This window comes from Siniperca chuatsi, linkage group LG8 (assembly GCF_020085105.1).
Source record: "Siniperca chuatsi isolate FFG_IHB_CAS linkage group LG8, ASM2008510v1, whole genome shotgun sequence".
Classification (NCBI taxonomy): domain Eukaryota; kingdom Metazoa; phylum Chordata; class Actinopteri; order Centrarchiformes; family Sinipercidae; genus Siniperca; species Siniperca chuatsi.
The window spans coordinates 14,326,568-14,341,376 of record NC_058049.1 but is presented as its reverse complement, the minus strand read 5'-3'; the positions used below and the strand labels follow the sequence as shown (position 1 = coordinate 14,341,376).

Here is a 14,809-nt window from a genome sequence, read left to right as displayed (position 1 = left end):
CGAGGCAAGATCATTCACTTTGGCCACAAGTCCCCCAGATAACATGAAAAGAGTGAGGGGAACATTCAGGTCCATGCATTTCTAGAGGAAAATGAAAGATTTGGCAGTTTTTCATCAACAGGCCGAATAGTTCCCATGATGCCGAGCAATATCACACAGACATCACAAAGTCACACACTGCGACCTTAGCTTAGATGTTCCGCTCCCCGCCAACGGCAAGATATGTAAACATATTTGGCAGTGTTAATCTTGACAACTGTTTAACATGGATGTATTAGGTCTGATGTTGAGCCTACTGTTGAAAACTCCATGTATAATTCTCTGTGAAGTGCAAAAGCTAAAACTCTAAATGCTTCTGACAGATCCCAGCAGGTAAAAGTTTGGAGAGCTTTGGGATATGGATTTTAGCTGCTTTATTGAAGGTGGTGAAACATTTCCAGACTGTATCATAACGCACATATTTCCACTTCCATCAAAGTCTTCCTCATACAGAACCAGCCCAATTCTCTGATATTCTAAAATCATCATTAATGAAATACATGATCCCAAGCTTTTCATCAATGGAGACCAGCCCTCTTCATTATGAAGACTCTGATGAAAGTTTCATGAGTTGTGGATTTTGAATTTAATATAGATTTAACACGCTTATGACTTATCATGTAATCCATGATATACTAGCAAAATATTAATAATGGTAACATCAATCAAATGTCACCTACAGTGATTTGAAAGATTCTATGCAATACTGTGCTAGAAAATGTGACCTTAACAACATTTCTCTATTACACTCTAGCAATAAGAAAAGTTATGGTTATAAATTTATAAAATATAAAATTTCATCAGGACCTACATGTATCACTTGTGACTCATATCATCTGCTGCTCAGATCTCATAGTTGGGTTTTAGTGGCAGGTGTTCAACAAGAATGGCCATTCTAACCCATAGTACCACATCAGAAGCTGAATTTCAATGGATTTTTGAGGTGTGGGAGTATTGAAATTGAGAAAATGTGAGTGTGTGTAGGATGGGAGGGTCATCTATGGGTGCCTTAGGGGTCCAGGTCTTCCACTTTCAGAGGGATACGAGATCTGAGGGGCATAAGATATAATTTTGATTATTTTTAAACCATTTTGATGAGATTGATTCTTAGAAGCCATTGTCATTGTCATGTCTATCAACACATAGTGTCGTTGTACCTTACTGATATTTTCACAGAAAATTACATTTTGCTTTAGATCTTACCTGTCAAAAAATATAAAATAGAGAACCTAAAGCCCTCCTGTACTTTGAACTATAGGGTCGCTGGGTCACACACAGGCAGGAGTTCAGCACAGAGACATTCCTATCCTCAAATGGATTTGATGAAAAGCAAGTGAATAGAAAAATGAAATCTCAAAGTCAATCAAAAATAGAGTGAGGAGGGATAGAGAATACATTACTTTTGTAGCGGACTGTCTGACTGTCCACTTAACTTTTTGAATGAGAGGTGTTTTCTTCCAGCTGCTGTTAATTTGTAATGTCAGTCAGCAGCCTCACAATCCTCCTCACAGATTTAACACTTGTCAGCAGCAAATGTCACCACAGTCTGGCTGACCTGAGATGTCAAAGCACTGCCTTCCCCAAGGACTTTAAAATGCCATCACATGATCAAATGGACTGAACCTAACATGAACAAGTGGTGGAATTTTTATAAATGATCATACCTGAAAGACTTTTTGTATAAGGCTTTCTCTCACGTGAAAGAATATACCACGGAAACAGGATAACACCAACACTATATATAAACTCACTAAAAGCAACCAGCAGTTAGAAAACATGAAAATCACTTCAGCGAGGATCCTTCCTCTACTATAGCAGACTATTTCAAAATAGCTTTTCATGGTGTGTAATGCTGCTCTGCGAGTGACTCTGATCACTTAAATGACTTTAAAATCAATACATTTGTGTGCACTAAGAGCTCAAAAGGCAGATACGCCTGCACTCTCTCTCTCGAACATGCAAATACACTTTGAGTCCCTTACACGTGCAAGGTGCAAGGTGATTTTTCATGGACTTCTTGCTCTTTGCTGCCACTGGTTTCTGCTCTGTGATTCAATGGAAATACTAAATGACCCTAATGATGGTACACAAGAATGTAGAGGTAGGTGTTTGACATTCCTCCAGAAGCGCCCGTCTCCTCTGCAGAGCCATCAACGCTGTATCAGTAAAGCCTCATTAGAGCCGGAATCCGACTGTAGAAAGGGAATTTTTGCAACATTAACTTTAACATTGCCAATCCAGTAAATAATATTCTAGTTATGGCCCTCATCACCTGCTAGAAAGAGTGAGAGAGAGAGAGAGAGATAGAGAGAGAGAGAGAGTGAGAGACAGAGAGAGAGAGAGAGAGAGAGAGAGAGAGGCAGGGGTGGGTTACTGAAAATGGAACTCATGTATGTGTTTTGCTCAAAGCTTGTTTTTTTGGTGAATTGAGAGGCAATTTAAGAGAAGTGTACATGAAAGTACAATGATACTGAGATTGCCTTTTAGGTTGAATTGCAACATTTTTGTCTGTTAGAGAAAATTGTGATGTATCGAGGGTCTGTGCCCTAAAATACTGTATGTGATTGCAATTGAATGAATCATTCCGGCAATCTTTTTTTTTTTTGGAACTCTGTCTTATATCAAACAGTTCACTGATAATTTGTAATGCTTTTTGGATAAATAAATGCTTTTCTTCTCTCTGTACCCAAGTAATAAAACACAGAAGTAATTCAGCTTGTAGTCAGTACAAGCTTTTACATGTACGGTTCTGAACACCCCTTGTCAAGCGGTCGGCCTTTCTTTGGAGAAATACACCATCACATGGAAACCATTGTATTCTGCATTCATGAATGCAGCAATAGCAAGTTGTTAAGAAAGAAGAACAGCTATTGAAGGACAATATTTGAGCCAAAATTAATGTGAACACCTATATTGCCTTTTACAGCAACTGAGCATCAATGCATATGTGCCTCTTAGCTGTAGTGAATGTAACATTAGTATTGTTATTAGGGCTTAGTCTAAGTTGCAGCGGTAATATTGTAAATGCAGTGTTAATGTCTAAGGAGCTGTTGTCTGAATGTAAAGATTTTAACTAGCATTTGCATCTTGCAATTATTGAAAGTTACTCACAGAAATGTGGTAATAATGTAACTAAATAGTTATCTTATTAAATAAAACATTTGCAATTTTTCTCTCTCTGATGGGCACCAGCTGTCATTCTGATATATCTAGTGTTAGTACAACAGCCCATGCTTGTTTGTTTGGGGGTGATGAAGCTGGTCAGTCCAGCAACATCAAAGTAGCAACATCAAAGTGTTTTACTCTGTACTTCCCAAAGGTCACCTGAAAGTACAGTGTGACCTCCATAATATTTCAAATCCTTATATTTCAAGACTCAATATGAAAATATTTTTCACAGATTACCACTATGAGGTATGTCACTAGACAACACATATCTAAATTACTGTAGATACATGTGCAATTACTTTGCCGTTTTAACACATGATTGGAAAATGAATGCCATCCACATGATGTTTTTATCCAACGTAATCAAACCACTGTTGTGGTTTTGGGGTTTAGTTGCATCATTTTCTGTTTTATTTTGTAAGTGTTCTGCCACATGTGTCTTGTGTAGTTTTACTTCCCGTTTGCTTTTCCAGTTTAGATTGTTTCGTATTTGGACTTTCTGCGTGGTATTTGGATGTGTTCGCCTGATTTGGACTGCCTTTTGGTTTTGATATCTGTCTGCCTCACCACCACGTAAGCCTCTTGTTCTCCAATAAATCACTGAACTTTACCAGCTCTGCCTCTGTGCCTGCGTAGGGGCCCAACCCCTTGTATCCCCAGTGTTCCCTGCTTGACAACCCACGATAACCAGTCAGTCAAGGTTAGGCAAAGTTTAGGGTCATTGACAAACAAGAAAAATGTCAATGCTGACTAGTATGAAACAAAGCCAGGACGCAGGTGTCGAAGGCAAATACATATACGCCAACATCAGCGTCTGCGCCTTTCAGCAGCACTATGACCTTCACGCTGTTACTTGCATTCACACGAAAACTAATCAAGTTGGCAAAAGGCACCAAAAATGTAATTGCCTGTGCAAAATAATTGCATATGAATGTAATTATTAGGAGTAAAACATCTCCTGTACAAGATGTTGTGGATGTTGACAGGGCCTGGACATATTGATGTCACTTGATATCAATAAGTCATACAGAGTGATGTGTGATTTGACAGATCTGGGTGTCCAGTGGCCCACCATGCTTTCACAAGACCTTAAATACCACTGTACTACAGCTGCTGTTGCTGCTGCTATTACTAGTTACAATAACAATAATAATAACAAATCAGCACAGCAGTTCATGTATTTGACTCAAAAAGCTGACTTTACCGTAAGTGTATCATAGGGACAAGGTCAATGGAATTTCTAATGAGTTTTTAATTTCAGCAGTCAACAAATTCTCAATATACATGCTGTGCTCTTATTTTATTCTTGTCTGAATCAATATTGTAGAGAGGGAATTATAGATATTATTTCAAGACATCCTGCAACCAGACAGCAAATCCATGGGTCAGTTGTCAAAATACAGTAGGCTAAGGAATTACTTCCTGGGACAAAATACAGGGCAGACTACTGTCTGTAGTGAGCATGCCTGGACCTAAAAGCTTAAAATAGAGCCAGAAGTTATTTATCTTCCAAAAGGTGCCCTCTTGTCCCTTCTTCTCTGTTTGTCTCTCCCTCTTTTTCCCTTTCTATCTATCCTTCGATCTATGTGCTGAGTTGGCTAAAGTGGAGTTAACGAGGATAAGTGGACCACACATGGGCGAAATAGTTCAATAAAGAAAGCTAGAGCAGATGTTAATGATTATGGATTTACAAGGATGGGGTAGAATACATAATCACTCCTCACCTGGATCTACAGCTTCACTGTGTACCATTACTTTCACTGAGAAAGTTAGAAAAAGGAGGAAAAAACAAGTTAATTCACTGTTTATTTTCAGAAAACAGACTTGCAGAATATCATCAAACAGTTTAAGAGTTTAGAGTTTCTCTTATGTTGAGCTTCATAGCATCTTCTGTTGTGCTATAAGAAAATGGTCCAAACAATCCACAAACTTTCATCACTTTATATTTGGTGAAATTTTTTTTTATCCAATCTCAGTGCCAACACATTATAGAATACTATCAGTTCCACTACCTTGCCTCATATTAATTTTTCCCCTGGTTGGTTTTATATCCTTTCTCTCACCCCTAACTCTTAACTCTCCCACATTAAGGCTGCATACCAATCATTCCAGTTTTAATACCCCACTAAGATTAGCAGGTACAATATTATGGAAGACATCCACAGTACTGTAGTACAATGGCCAGGAAAATAGCCAAAGTTGCATATAGTAGTATATAATAAGGAAAATGATTGTACCTTAGATTAAACCTTATTACTTGAAGAATTGTGTAATTGTGCAACCTTAGACTACAGTTCTGTGTGCCTTAAGGGTCATTAAAGGCAAAATATGCAGATAAAAAAATCATGAATAATGGAACTGTATATTGGATGCCACACAGCAAAGTTTATACTTAAAGGGGTGGGGCATAAGAATCGGAGAGGTCCAACCTTTCTGCAGTTGAGCTACTCATTAAGTAACAAAACAGGTCATTGATTTTACAGCTTTGTCCAGGGATTTTATGGGACATAAGTGACTCTCATAAGATTTCACTATGCATCATTAAATCAGAGATGTAGATGATCCCCCAAACATTTTCCCCTCTGTAATGACAATGAGCTCAAGTTCTTAACATTGCCCCCAAAGAGGTGCAGGGTATACATAGAGCTGAAAGGACTACTCAAGGTAAGTTTGGTGTTTTCTCTTCCTGAGCACACCATCTTACCGGTGTATCATTACTGGAATAAAGCTATATTTTTTAATAAATACCTCAATGGTTGTATTATAATAATTGTTTCTTTTTCATTTTTTGTTGTTTCTGTTTCATTGTCAACTAAATGTGGTAATTCAGCTATAGCTAGTCCAGTGACGAATGAGACACATGTGCTACCCCCCTTTTTAAAATTAATTTCATAATACATGAAAAGGCTTTTAAAGCCTCACATAACTTAATGGATGACCTTCTTATGAGACAGTTGCAGTGAAGTGCAAAATTGTTGCTTGATCCCTAAGAGTGCTGGTAGACATGCAAATGGTGCCATCTGTCCACTTTGGAATTAATATCCTATTATGGGAACAAAATTAAGCTTCACAATATTGATGAGGTGTTCTGTTTGATGATTTCAGCTTTTTTTTGGCTCTCATTTATGTGAAAATAGTATTTAAACATTTAACTTTATTTTAAATACAAATTCTTCAATGCAATTAAATAAACTGTAATTGCCCATTTTTTCTTTTGCAGCTTTGTAGTACTGTGATTATTGAATACAGCTAAAGACGTACTGTATGTTATCCAGTTGACAGAGGTGTTGGTAATGTTGGTGAAACCATTGCAAGTCTCACGACTGAGGTGGAAAATCTGTAAAGTTGTCCTTTTCTCAAGGACAACCACTAATACTGTACATTTGATGTAAGTGAAGTTCATTTTGCTCTCCCTGCAAAAGTACATTTAAAACAGATCTGAATTCAAATGCTTTGTTTAATTTGTTTTGCTCCTCTCTCTCATTGATTTTTAGACCATCAAGTGATACTTCTGAAACTGGGGCAGATGAGGTAACTACATCACATGAGCCTTTTGTGAGGGAAATATATTAAAGTTACTGTACCAGTCCGTGCAGAGAGACAGATATGGGTTGATTGCTGGGTTGCAGATGAATAGTCTTTTTTTGCTTAGGAAGGTTCCTAACTGAGTGAAATGACCCAGAAGTATCTAAGTGGCACCAATGCTAAGAGCTGTTCAAATTATCTAAATGCTAAGGAAAGGTGCTTCAGTGCTTCCTTTCATATCTCCTTTAGCATAGGATACACTGGACCATCCTTTACTAAATGAAAGGAGATAATGCCTTCCCACAATTCCTTGCGGCGGCAAAATTTAAAGCGACGCACCATTCAGCCGTTCATGTAAAGCAGACTCACAGCAGAGAGAGAGAGAGAGCATGTGAATAAGGACAGAAGTGTTGACGTGATATAAAAACCTTCTTTGATCATGAAGCCTAATGTTACTCTTCTGTGGATTATCAAGACACTGTCTCTCCCTCTTCATCTCCCTGCAGTTCTCATGCATTAGTTCTGTGTTGTTGACTGTGTAGTTGCTGTAGCTGCTTTGACATACAGGTGTTCATGTTTGCTGTCTGCTGTAGTGTAAAATGTTCTCAGACTGTTGTAAATTGTTGTTAAACTATTAGATACAAGTTATCCTGGCCACTTATTTTTTTTTTATTTATATGTCAACTGTAATGTCATTATATAGACTGACTTCTCTCAGCACCCCCAACTGTGACTGATTCCAGCTCCCTGCCTGTATTCTTTTTTTAACATTATATTTCCATTCAAACCTTGTTAATGAAATAATATTTTTCCCCAGGTTGTCCACATTTATATTGCCTGCATGAAACAACAGGGTATAACGCAAAGGGTGAAATAAGATGCGCTTTTTGTAGTCCATCTTCAGAACACTATACTTTCACCATGGCAGACCCATGTCAATAACGTCCGCCATCGCATAATTACATTGCCTAGTGTTAGTGCAGTCAAATTCTCTTAGCACCGCGGTTGTCTTTTCCTAAGTCTGTATGAATTCTCCTTCACATCTTTCCTTGACCTTCTGACGTTTTCCATTAAGGTCAAGGAAAAGTGTTTAGGAAAAGACACAGAAGAGACTTTTTGACCACAGCCCTGGAGTTGTTAAAGGACATTTACAGTAATGAGGTGAAACATTGCATGAAAGCCACACTGAAGGCAAAGAAACAAGCGAGACACCTCGACCCCTGTGATCTCTACGCTTGCTGACAGTGGAAACTTGGAAATCTCTTTCAAGGTTACTTTATTTTCTGTCATCTTTCCACTTGTTCTGAAGGAAAGATGCAGAAGGTTCAGAGTGTCATTCCAGTCCCACTACCATTTTGCATGCCAAATATGCACACAATATGTGAAATATTCAGACATATGGTGTAAAATGAGTAATATGCAAACAGATACATTTAATTTAATTTGCGAAATTTAATTTATCAGAAGCAAATGTTTGGACTCTAAATGTCACAAGGTATCCCTAGTAAAGAATTGGATTGGTATTTTAAGCCACGGTTGTGTAAAATCTTATGAATTTTTATTTTATGTACTGTTACCTTAACTGGATTATGAATGAAGGCAAGCACCAGAGTTCCCTTTAAGGTTCCCTGTACAGTTTTTGACCACTATTGGTGCTATAGAGGACTGTTTTCATGAGCAATGTTTTGGGCTCAACCACAAGGATGCATATGCGTGTGCATGAGCATGAGAATGATGTGATACACTTCTGCAGACCTAAGAGGGCCATAAAAGCTGATGGTTGATGATTTTAACCCTTCCCTGTCATGCTTGAATTTCTACAAGTGGATATAATTGGAATAAAAGCCATACAATAGTAACATTTTGCAAATATGTTTAATAGTATAGTTTTGCCAGATAGGTTGATATTCAAGATAACCAAGGTGGCCCTACGTTCCACCAAAACATATTTTGGTGCTAAATAGCTAAAAATTAACATAATTCTTTGGGATTGGTTGATGTACAGCACAACAGCCTAGAGTTGGTTTATTCTATGTTATGCCTGGTGTTTAGTATATAAGCACAATTTATTTTTTTGTAAGAACTGGGACTGAGAGTGGGTGGATCTCTGTATGTTCTCTTGACATGCATACTTAATTTCCTACAGAGATGCCAAAGGAATTTAAGAATTTAAAAGAACAAATGGCACCCCAATTACCCAACTGGGCTGCTGTGATGATTAGAACTTTTGCACAATAAGTCAATTTTTGCGGTTTGTGATGGACATAAAATATGCAGATCTATTGTAAAATTTCACAGAATTGGTTTTAAATGGCCAAAATGTCTCACGGGTAAGACCCTTACAATCCCCTTCTAGGGCTTTGCACTCTTTGACCTCATTAAAATTTTGCTTCAGCCTTGCTGACACACAGGGGGGTGGGTGACACAGGCAGACATGAAAATGGATATGAAAACACGATCAAGCAAGCAACGTAGAATTATCTTTGCAGCAGCCGGGATAAAATTGCATCTCTAAATAGGCTGTGTATGTGATGAACTCTTTGCCCAGATACTGAGTGTGACCCAGAGGGAACATAAACGAGATGGGGAAATATTGTTTGGCTTTCTATGCTTGACAACTACAATAAGGGTAACAAGCGAACTAAAAGTAAAGAATGCAGTAGAGAAGTCATTTTGGCCTGATACATATACTTGATTGTTTGCATTTATCAAGACTACAGTCTATGGAAATTTTATAAACAGACAACACTGTAATAAAAATATAGCATTGAATGTGTATTTTTATTTTAACACATATATAACTGTTCAGATCCATAAAAAAAAATTTGTCTGTCAAATATGAATGGATAAACACATTTAAATTTTGTTTTTTATTTCTGGCCATGTTAACTTCCCAAATTACTGCCTTTGTTGTTGTTGAGCTAGACAGGACAGTACATGCATCTAAAGCCTTTATTCTAATAAAAACCCTTGGTTATCCACTTGTGGTCTATTCATTATTTCCCTGCTTTTGTCAATTATTTTGATTTGAGCCAGTGCTTGATGAGGTGCTCTCTTTTGTCCAAAGGGATTACATGTCTGCCTGGTGTTGCCAGTGGCTACACTGGTGTGGTGGGAGTGGCAGCGCAGTTTTTCACTGTATCTGGGAGATAGCATCTAAATGTTTGTCAGATCCATTGCCCACTGTTTAGGGCTGCCATTACTTTTATTCTGTCAGGACTGTCACTTCAGATGGGGAACTGCATCAGCTCACTGTTGTCCCCTGAAGCAGAATGAGTACAGGAGGCTGTGTTCTACTCAGAGATACAGCTTTGCACTTCTGAAGCAGCCAGGCCTTCAGCTAGGGACTCTGGATAATGTATCTCAGAGCTGGATGTGTTTAGAATTATGGATTCTACGTGACAGTAAAAGATTTATGATTTGTGACCTCAAATGCCTAAGAGTGATGGCTTTTCGACTTTACTGGACAGAACGCAGTGGAGTATTACAGAAAAAAAACCCCACTTTCCTTGTTTCAAATTGATGTAAATGATATTCGTTATTTGTAAGACTTATGATGTTTCTCTACATATTGTAGAGTAACAAGTGTACTCAATTTAGCCTGTTGGTATGCCAATGCTTGCCTCTTCCTTAACTGGACTTGAGAGTTCAAGTTATGCAATTATATTTGTTTTTCAGGCTGTCAGACATCATTGTGTTATGTATGTATGTATGTATGTATGTATGTATGTATGTATGTATGTATGTATGTATGCTTTCTTTCTTAGTTCAGATCTTAACTGAATGTGAAAAACATGTCATGGAGGTTGATCAATGACTAATGTCCTCCCACACGGATGGTAATCAGATGCTGCTTCCTCACAAAATGCAGACAGGTGCCAGGCAACAGATGATACAATAAATCTAACAGCTAAGTCAAATAACTTTACATATTTACCTTTTTCACATATTCTCCCTTCCAGTCAACTGTCTTGATTTAATTCTTGACTTGCTAGATCCTATAGCTAATGCAACATGGTTCTGAATTAGCACTTAATAATAATAATAATAAAACTTTATTTATAGAGCACTTATCAAAACAAAGTACAAAGTGTTTCACAACAAGAAAAATAAAATAACACAGTGAATGACGAAATATAAAGAAATAAAACACATGAAATACAGAAAAGCAATAAAATAAATAGTAAAATAAACAGCCAGTTCAGGTAAAATCAGGATATGCTTTCAGATAAAAATGTGTTTTGAGACGAGATTTAAACGAAGACACTGACTCAGACAATCTAATTTCTTCGGGCAAGTTGTTCCAGAGCCTCGGGGCCCTGATAGCAAAAGCTCTGTCCCCTTAGTTTTCATCCTGGACTCAGGAACAGACAGGAGACCCCTGCCCGAAGATCTCAAACTACGTGAAGGTTCATAAGGGATTACAAGGTCTAAAATATAATCTGGGGCCAGGCCATGAAGAGCCTTAAAAGTAATCAACAAGATCTTAAAATCAATCCTAAAACCAACAGGGAGCCAGTGTAAAGAGGCTAAAACAGGTGTTATGTGGTCATACTTCTTGGTCCTGGTTAACAGCCTAGCAGCTGAGTTTTGTACAGTCTGCAGTCGTGTCAGAGCTTTTGATTAAGACAAGTAAACAGGCTGTTACAATAATCAAGGCGTGAGGAGATAAAAGCATGCACAACAGTTTCTGCATCACTAAGATTTAAAATAGATCGTATTTTTGCAATGTTTCTGAGGTGATAGAAACATGATTGGACAAGCTTAGTGATATGTTGCTCAAAACATAAATTGCTATCAAACAGGACACCAAGATTTCGTGCAACAGGCTTGATATGTTGTGACAGGTTACCAGTGGATGGCAGTATTTGTTTAGTGATGTGTTGGGGCCCAATAACAAGGATTTCAGTTTTATTTGAGTTGAGCTGAAGAAAATTTATCGACATCCAATTTTTATGTCAGACAGGCAGTCCTGCAGAGAACTCAGCATACTAAGGTCAGTGGGCTTGACAGGGAGGTACAACTGTGTGTCATCCGCATAACAATGAAAAGAAATACCATGTCTGCGGATTACATCACCCAAGGGAAGCATGTATAAGGAGAACAATATTGGTCCCAGAATTGAACCTTGAGGCACACCATACTTGATATGGGAAAAGGATGACTTGAAGTTATTAATGCTAACACAGAATTTCCTATTGGACAGATAAGATGCGAACCAGTCTAGTGCAGTTCCAGATATGCCCACCCAGTGCCTCAGTCTGTCTAAAAGAATGCCATGATCAATTGTATCAAAGGCAGCACTTATGTCCAACAGCACAAGAATTGAACACATGCCTGCGTCTGCATTCATTAAAAGGTCATTAGTGACTTTGAGAAGGGCTGTCTCAGTGCTGTGGTGTTGACGAAAGCCAGATTGGAACTTTTCAAAGGTATTATTGTTTTCCACAGCAGCAAGGAGCTGCTTAGATACAAGTTCTTCGAGAATCTTCGAAATAAAAGGCAATTTGGATATTGGGCGGTAGTTATCCAGGAGGGTGGGATCAAGCCCAGGTTTTTTTAAGACTGGTTGGACACAAGCTGTTTTAAAGAAATCAGGGACGCAGCCAGTAGACAGCGAGCTGTTAAAAATAATTTGTAAAAGGGGCGCAATACAATCCATAACTTCCAATAGAAACCTAGTTGGGATTTTGTCCAGAGGGCTGGAGGATACTCTCATAAGAGACATGATGTCTGCGAGTTCGGGCAGAGTAACAGCAGAAAAATTGCTCAAAGAATCCCTGAGCGGGTGATCCACATCTAAAAAGGCAGGATTGGGGGTGATATCAGATCTTATTAACTCCACCTTACCAGCAAAGTGCAAAAGAAACTTTTCACAATCAGCATCACACTCAGCAGGGACACAAGGAGAGGCAGGGTTAACTAACTGATCCACAGTCTTAGGTAGTTAAAATAATCAACCAAATCGTTGGTGTTGGAGGAATCGGGAAACACACTGCCCGGAGGATTGAACCGTGTACAGAATTTTAAGGCACTATGCTCATTAAGGACGCGTGTGTACTTAGAGCGGGATAAGACAGAACTGGCAGCCTCTAATTCACAATTGAAAACAATGCATAGGTGATCAGATACAAACATGTCCCTGGTTTCCACAGATGGGGTTTTCAGGCCCAAAGTAAAGACTAGGTCTAAGGTGTGGCCACGGGAATGAGTTTGGCCAAACACATGTTGTTGTAAGTTGAAAGAGTTAGTGATATTTAAAAATCAGCAGCAAGGGCATTAGAGGAGTCATCAACGTGAATATTAAAGTCACCACAAAGAACAATTCTATCATAATTTAACACAAGACTGGATAAAAACTCAGGAGTTCCAACAAGAAGGAGCCAGCTGGTTTAGGGGGGCGATATATAATAGCAAATATGACTGGGAGGGGGCCACCAAGTTTAAACATGAGCACTTCAAAGGAGGAAAAATCATTGCAAGCTATGAGGTCACACTTAAAATGCTTCCTATAGACAGTAACAAGGCCCCCACCTCGACCACAGACCCTAGGGCAACTAAAGCAGTCATAATCAGGAGGGCACAATTCAGCCAGCTGACTGTGATCACCAGGATGTAGCCAGGATTCAGTTAAAAACATAAAGTCTAACTCAGTGGAAGAGATAAAATCATTTAAAATAAACGTTTTGTTAGAGAGGGATCTTACATTCAGAAGAGCCATCTTAAAAAGTCTGTGCTGGTTCAGATTTGATGTTGAGACTGGAGGTCGGGTTCTGGCCCGGATCTTTATTAAGTTATTATTGTCGCTGTGTCGGCTGTGTCTGTTTCGCACTAAGGACCTGTCCGAAATTACCACAGAAATGTTAAAGGTGGCACTAGAGGCAGCCGGGCTCCAGATAGCAGCACTATGATCAGTCCACAAGGGGGCGGTAGTGACAGCAGTGGCTGTTTATTGTGGGCAGAGTAGAGGAAGAAGAAGAGCGAGGGGAAACAGGTGATGTAAATAGTCAACTACGTGAGGAGGACAGCACAGCGTGCTGCAGGTTAGCCGCCAACATGCGACTACCTGACTTGTTTGGGTGAAGACCATCTCGTGCAAACAAGGAAGAGCGATCCCAGAATAAGTTAAAGTTGTGAATAAAACCAACGTCATGGGTGCTGCAGACAGACTGGAGCCAGGTATGAAGGCTGAGGATCCTGCTAAAACGGCCAATTCCCCGACCCAGTGTAGGAATTGGACCCGAAATGAAAGCATGCTTTCCGGTGCTGTTGAGCAGGTCAAAGAGGCGGATGAAGTCTGCTTTCGTCAGCTCCGATTGCTGACGGGCGGTGTCATTTGTGCCGACATGGACTATGATTTTCGTGATAGTCATCGGGAGTGCAGCCAGAAGTCCGGGAGCTTTTCGAGGATGTCGGGGTCGTTGCTCGGGAAAGCAGCGTGTGAGCGCATTAGCGGCGGATATTCCTCACTATGGAGTCTCCAACGATCAGCGTGGTTGGGGGGATGAGAGGAGGCAGAGTCGATGATCGTGGAGCCCGCCGAGTCCCATCAGCCGTCCCTGGGATAGTTGTGGCCGGGGACTGCTGCGGCAAGGGGCGGCGTCCTCCTCAGCAGAGGTGTTCGCTGCCGTCTCAGGACCAATGAGACCCCAGAGCTTCTCCTGATCAAGGCCTCTTTCAGTAACTTGCGGCGAGAGGAGGAGGAAGACTTGGCTGCTGGAAGATGGGGCGTCCCTCCAGTGGAGGAAAGTCCTGCGTGTCCAGGATGTCAAACCTGTTGGCCAGCGGGAGGTCCCGATGTGAAGGTGGAGGAGTTGGGCGCTTTGCACCATGTCTGTCCTTACAGGCTACGGTCCAGTGCTCCGGTTGGCGTGGAGTCGAACTCACCGAGCCTTCTCACCACCCCGCCGGCGAGTGACCGTGCATCCACTGGGGGCTCGGCACGGGTAGAAATGGCCATGGCTTTGTTCTTCGCACCCATGAGGAGCCACGGGTCATCAGGCTTAGCTGAAGCGGCCTCATGCTCCGGGCGCCAGTGATGATGGAGCCGAGCCACGGAAGAGTGGGATCATTGTCC

At 40.0% G+C, this 14,809-nt stretch overlaps 1 long non-coding RNA gene across 1 annotated transcript in view; it reads right to left on the bottom strand.

Moving 5' to 3' along the window:
* Positions 1 to 903: 903 nt before the first annotated feature.
* LOC122880279 overlaps positions 904 to 14,809 on the bottom strand; it is a 127,767-nt gene continuing 113,861 nt past the window's right edge. The window contains exon 4 of the long non-coding RNA XR_006378883.1: positions 904 to 1,088. This is a non-coding gene — a long non-coding RNA (uncharacterized LOC122880279). The remainder of the gene's footprint in view (positions 1,089 to 14,809) is intronic.